Raw genomic sequence first — 6,723 nt, 5'->3', positions numbered from 1 at the left:
TGGTGTCGTTATTTTCTCATTTTATTTCCATTACATTTACCATATATATTTTTGTGCTTGTCCGCGTTTTCCCAACAAATAGTTGGTAAATCAAATTTAAAATGATAAATTTATGGCTAGATAATTCACTTAATTTGACGCTAAAATTCACAAACTTAGCGACCGATTGATTAGCCACAATTAATAGCTACATCCACTCATAAAATTATGTAGTTTTCACTTCCATTGATATGTTTATAATAGTAAATCCAACAAAATTCTAATCAAAAGAGAGCTTATTACAAGCGATGAAGTTTGTCAAAAGCTAAACAAATATATAATATAATTCATAAAACATTATATATCTCATCAAATCTAGACAAATAAAAAAATATTAATCCAAACTATAGTATCAAAACTCAAAAATTAAACTTATTTGAATGAAGTATCTAATATCATTATATAACCAATCCAACAAAATAATGTCTTCAAAGAATTTCCACAATGATTTTCCATACTAAAATAGTTCATAAGCTAAATTTGCGAACACCATTCCGTATGACCTGAAATAATAAAATAAATGTGTCAAAAGATGCAATCCAATTGATAAAAACATCATGCGATAGCAATTATATCATCTCACAGAAAACAACTCAAGGATCTGAAGCCAGTTGGATCGCCTGTGTAGATTATGATATAAAGTTATTTTATGTCCTAGTATAAGATCAATAATATTCATCTACACAAACAACACATATGGACCATACTAACTACATTACAGTAGCCGGAGACAATGATAATGACTTTGTGATAAAATTAAGGGCTGGTTCCACTATGATGCTTTCGCAAATGGTCACCTCAAGAAAGCTTGAGTTCATGTGATGAACTCAAAGAAGAAGCAAGGCCTAGTCCAGAACAGATTAATGGTTATAATATGAATGAAGAGCAGACAGATGGACAAAAAACTATGTTGTCAGAAGCAATTAACAGTACTAATAAGGCCGAACAACAAATAGATGGTCCATATATTGACTGTTTTTCTATTCTACAAGGAGAACGCTTCTCCTTAAAGGGAGAATTAACAGAAAAAGAATCAACTAGTCCAGAACCAATAGTGATGCTACTGATCATCAAGGTCTAAAATTAGATGAGTCACCTACTAAGGAACCAGGAAATCTGAATGTAAATGATGAAATGGCATTGGACTATTCCTTACCTATGCCAATACACAACTATTCCAACAAAACCTATAGATAAAACTAACTATACTTTAGGCCTAGAGGGGATCAGTTCCTGGATCGACGGGATATTCCACGACACGATATATATGAATTATCAAGAATTGTTGATCCATCACTAAGTTGTTGTTATCCATCCAAGTCTTTGTCTCGGTTTGCTGCCAAAATTTCCTTCTTTATTCAGGACTGTCTCTTTCTCTAAATGTTTCTTATAAATATGTAATGAAATGTTTAGTCCTACTTATAATTTTTGACTTTTTGCGTATGACAACCTTTACTGGTTATACTACATAAAATTAATGGTTCTCTATTATAGCTAAATTCTGGTGTTTTGATTAAATGACTCTGTTTTGGATAAAATTACTTTATCATAGACTATATATAACTATTTACAACAAGAAAACAAACTCTACATTCGAGAGCTGGCAACAATGTCGATGAATTTGGAATAAAAAATTCAAGGCGTTTGGCAAGACATCAACAATAGTTATCTCAATTAGAAAATGCAGAAGCAATGAAATATATATCATCAGAAACAAAGAAATCAGGGGATGAGGTGTATAAGGATTACTTCGACTAATTGGATAACTAATACTCAACTATATCAAAAGAACTTATAGATACAACTAAAAACACTTCAGCAGCCGAAAACAATGCATATGACTTTGAGATAACATTCAAGGGATGGCAAGTGGCAAGACATCAATATGAGTAGTCTCAATTGGAAATACAAAATTCATGGTGATGCAGATAGTCTAAAATAGAAAAAGGATAGGATGGGTTGTGTAAGGAGTATCTTCAGTAATTATAATACTAATACGAAGCGATACAACAAACAAATAGATAAAACTAACTAGACTTCATGCCTAGAGGGGATCAATTTCTTGTTCGATGGGCTATTCCACAGGCCTAGTGGGGAGCAGTTGTCTATATTAGAAAATGCAGAAGCGATGGAATATAGATCATCTTAAAAAAAGAAATCACGGGATGATGTGTATGAGATTACTTCGAGTAATCGGATAACTGATACTCAACTATATCAACAAAACTTATTGATAGAACTAACTACACTTCAAGAGCTGGAAACAATGTAGATGGCTTTGAGATAACATTCAAGGGCTGACAAGGCATCCACCTAATTAGTCTCAATTGGAAAATACAAAATTCCTGGTATGTAAATAGTCTAAAATAGAGAAAGGATGGTGTGGGTTGTATAAGGAGTGACTTTAGTAATTAGAATACTAATACACAGATATACCAACAAAGCATAGATAAAACTAACTAGACTTCAGGCCTAAAATAGACCAAATTCTAGATCGAGATGAAATTGCAGAACCTACATGCAGTTTTTTAAGAGCACCTATTTTCAGATTTAAACATTTAATAGTTTAAGTATTTAGAGCTTCTTATTGTAATACACTTAAGGCTTACATAGATGGATAAAGTGGGATGTACAAACTTATCTGATTCTATGTTATGTAGCAGAACGTTAGAAGATTGAGCACCTTTTTTAAAAGTTAAAATTTACTTATATCATTTGGTCTCTACTTCTGTGATGCCTAAGGGTATACCAAACATCTATTGGATGTTCTTCTGAAGCTAGTTATGCTATAAAAGAAAAATTCTATAAGCAGTTCTAGTTAAGTTGAAATCTTGCATAAAAATTAAGGCGCAACTTGCGTAGTTAAGAATATTCTACGATTGGTTGTTCAAGATATTCATATACAAGGACAAATTACAGAAACTACATATGATTTTATTGCTCCTACTTACAGATTTAAGCTTCTGACTGTTTAAGTATTTAAAGCTTCTGATTACACTTAAAGCATACGTAGGCAGCTAAAATGGGGAGTACAAAGTGACCTGATGGTATGTTGTGTAGAAGGAACTTGAGAGTATTAAGAACCTTATCATTGAGAGTTGATTTACTACTATTGTTTGGTCTCAAGTTCTAAGATGCCTAAGTATGTATTGAATATCTATGGGTTGATCTTTTGAGGTTAGTTGGCATATACAAAATGCTATAAGTAGTTTTAGTTACGCTGTAATCTTCATGATATTACAAGCAGTGATACAAATATACAAAAATAAAGCAGTGAAATAGAGACAAAATATCTATGGGCTGATCTTTAAGAGATGAAGCAGTCACTTTAAATAATACTGCTCAAGAGAAAAGCCAAAACAGTTAAAGAATGATAGCATTTTGTTGCCTGTGCAGGTATCAACATTGAAGGACTGCATTTCAACAGCTAATTATAAAATATTGGAAGATCAAAGGGAATGCAAAGTTCAATACAAGATATAGGGCTATACCTACAGTTATCATGCGGAAATTATAGAAGATGAAGAACTAAAGACGACATACAAAGATATCACTTTAGGTAGAATAATCCAGCAAGTTCAAACCACCATTCAACAGGTTATCAAAGCGAAGTACTCATGGATTTATGACAGTCCAAAGTATTAGAATAGTTTTATAATCCTTATAAAAAGCTAGAAATCTAAAGTTCTCTACCATGAATCAAATAGGAGGAACCTACTGCAATGGAGGATAAAATGTAATATAGATGGAGGTAGTAGGAGAAATCCGGGTGAAAGCACTTATGGGATCTGCAATAGAGATTGCCATGAGATTTAATGTAAACTGAAGCCAACCACTTGGTTTTACAACCAATATTGTGGCTGAAACAACATCAATTTTTAAAGCAATGCTTTGTTGCAGACAGAGAAAGTGGAACAACATTATTTTAGACACTGATACTTTAAGTCTAATTAATATGTTGAAGGAAATTTGAGATTTCCACTGGGAACTAGCAGATATGACCTAGGAGATAAAACAAGAAATGGAACACACATGAGCTACTATTCAACATGTTTTTTCAGAGAAGCTAATGCGGTAGCAGATCTATTGGCAAATATAGCACTCACAAAACAAGAAGCAGTTCAAAAAAATTATACACTGCAGATTGAAAAAACAATTGTAGCAAGTAAGCTCGTACTAGAGAAACATAGAAAAGAATAAGAGAAGAAGAGAAAAAGAATGTGACTTACGTAATAAATTTTGTCTGATATTTACTTTATGACGACTTCTTAATTTTTGTAACGATGAACAATTTATTTTTCAAATTACCAATTGCGCAAATCATATAGTTGTAAAAGAGTGCAATCCAGACTAAGTAATGAAGTTTCTTAATTTGTCTGGGTTTCTAGTTCTTCAACAGGGAAACAATGAAAAGTTCTTAGTTTCCAAACTTAGAGAAACAGTCTTAAGGATCAAACATTTTTTTTCAATTAAATTCCAAAATCGAGAAAAAAAATCAGTCCCAATTTAACAACATTCTTAACTGGAACATACACATCAACATGCTACAATTTTTTAAAAATAGTTTGTTGTTCTGTTCGAGATTCAAACAAACAGTCACGAGAATTGAGTACGTTAACAAACACCATAGCAAACAAAACAATCAATTTCCCAATAAATTAATATTAGACAGATATCACACAATACACGTCGTAAACACAAAAAAATTACGTTTACAAAACTAAAAATCACCTCAATTGATTGAGTACCTGGGAAATAGAACGTTTATATGATGAAGACACCAAAGTGGAGGATATGATCAATTCTGTCAAAACCTACAAAAAAACGAAATACATAACCAAATTGAGAAACCTTCAAACTTCACATAAATCCCAAAATCAATTCTTATTCTGTCAAAAACTACAGAAAAATTAAATAAGCTAAAACACCCATAAAATACATACATTTAGGAGGAACAGAAATATTGATAAAAGTTTGTTTTACAAAAGGAATAGATACAGCTATTGAAATATACTTAGCAGATGATAGAAAAATCCTATAGAAAAAAGCGTAATTAGTGCAGTAAAAAGAAACTTAATATACCAAAAATTTAAATTTATAATAAGTGCCAACCTAATGTTCATCTTCTGTTTTGGAATATAGTAATATATCATCTATATATACAATACAATTTTCTAACTGGTTAAAATAGTTGTCCATAAAATGTTGGTATGATACCAATTTTGGGGATGGAAGCGGATTTAGAGAGAATAGAGAGAGTTGATTGGAAGTAGCCTGTTCTCCTACTGAGGGAGAAGCTCTTTATTTATATAAGTAACTTACAACTTTGGCCAATAGAAGTGGCCGACAACATACTTTACACTTGGCCTTATATCTTTCGGCCGACGCAAAACAACAAAAAACTTTACATAATAATGGCCTTTACTTTATTTATGGCCGACACACTTTTTACATATGACCCTCTTTTCTTTGGCCGACGCAAAACAACAAAATACTTTACACAATAATGGCCTTAACTTTATTTATGGCCGACACACTTTACAATACACTATTTATTATTTTACACGTATCTTCACTCTAGCTCCACTTTTGGTACGAAGTTATCTTCTCCGTTGCATTTTGTACATAAGTGGTCAGGATATTTTTGTCCTATTAACTTGCAATATCTTACCATTAGATTTGGAGAAATAAAATTTTTCCGAATTGCTCTTGTAGTAGGTATTTGCTCCGGTTTCAACAGACTTAATATCCATTGCCTTATCTCTTCCATATCTGCTACTCTGATTTCTTTACAGTTGGAGTATATTATTGTTTGGTCTCTGTTATAATAACTCCAGATTGCATTCTCGTTCAAGTAGTTGTTTGATAGCTCGTTTAATATAGTAGCTATTCCAATAGTTCTTTTGTTAGCATAAAACTCCGGAATATCTACCTTCTGTATCTCTTCTTGTGTATCTATTTTCTCTGGGATTATCATTTCCCTAGTCAATCCTATCTTTATAACTTGTATCGTAGGTTTGATTTCATCGTATAATATCTCCGCTGTTGCTGAATAGAACTTTATGTAAAATAAAGTCCCTTTGGTTATCCTTTTATATTGTAAAAATGCCTTGTATAGCTCCGGTACTTTAGCTATTTCTTCTCCAGTTATTGTATATACTGTACTTATTAACCCGTAATTGTAGCAAGTTGCTACTAAGTTTGGGTTCGTACCTGGTTGTGCTATTAATTTGTTGTATCCTTGCAGGTGTTGGGTTATATAGTTTTCGTTTGGGTTTTTGGTATCTTTCGCTTTGGGGTTTAGGTTTAAAAATGTTTGTATCTTATGTATATTTTCTATATACATTCTGGTGATATGGTTATATGCTTGTTTTTGTGAATCTAGGCTGGCTTTGTAAGTATTTATCTGTGGGGGTACGAATATGTCTTTTGGGTATTTTGTGGAGTATATGGTTTAGAAAATAATTTGTTCATGTTTGTATTTGTATATTTTACCTTATCTTCCTCCTTTTTTGTAGATGGTCCTGCGGTAGATGTACTTCCTGCTGTAGCTGAGCTTCCTGCAGATGTATATAATTTTTTGTTTTGGGTTTTTAGGTGTTTCCCATCGTCACCTTCTAGCTCCGCATTTTTTAAGTCATGCTGCTGACTTAGCTCCGCATATTTTGAGTCATGCTGCTGACT

At 32.4% G+C, this 6,723-nt stretch overlaps 1 long non-coding RNA gene across 1 annotated transcript in view; it reads right to left on the bottom strand.

Moving 5' to 3' along the window:
• Nucleotides 1-384: 384 nt before the first annotated feature.
• Nucleotides 385-6,723, bottom strand: part of LOC114077271 — a 27,579-nt gene continuing 21,240 nt past the window's right edge. The window contains exons 2-3 of the long non-coding RNA XR_003578382.1: nucleotides 4,788-4,853; nucleotides 385-542 (exon numbers count right to left, since the gene is read on the bottom strand). This is a non-coding gene — a long non-coding RNA (uncharacterized LOC114077271). The remainder of the gene's footprint in view (nucleotides 543-4,787; nucleotides 4,854-6,723) is intronic.

Source organism: Solanum pennellii, chromosome 5, assembly GCF_001406875.1.
Source record: "Solanum pennellii chromosome 5, SPENNV200".
Classification (NCBI taxonomy): domain Eukaryota; kingdom Viridiplantae; phylum Streptophyta; class Magnoliopsida; order Solanales; family Solanaceae; genus Solanum; species Solanum pennellii.
Note: the sequence above shows the minus strand (reverse complement) of the source record. Positions and strands in the feature narration are given on the sequence as shown.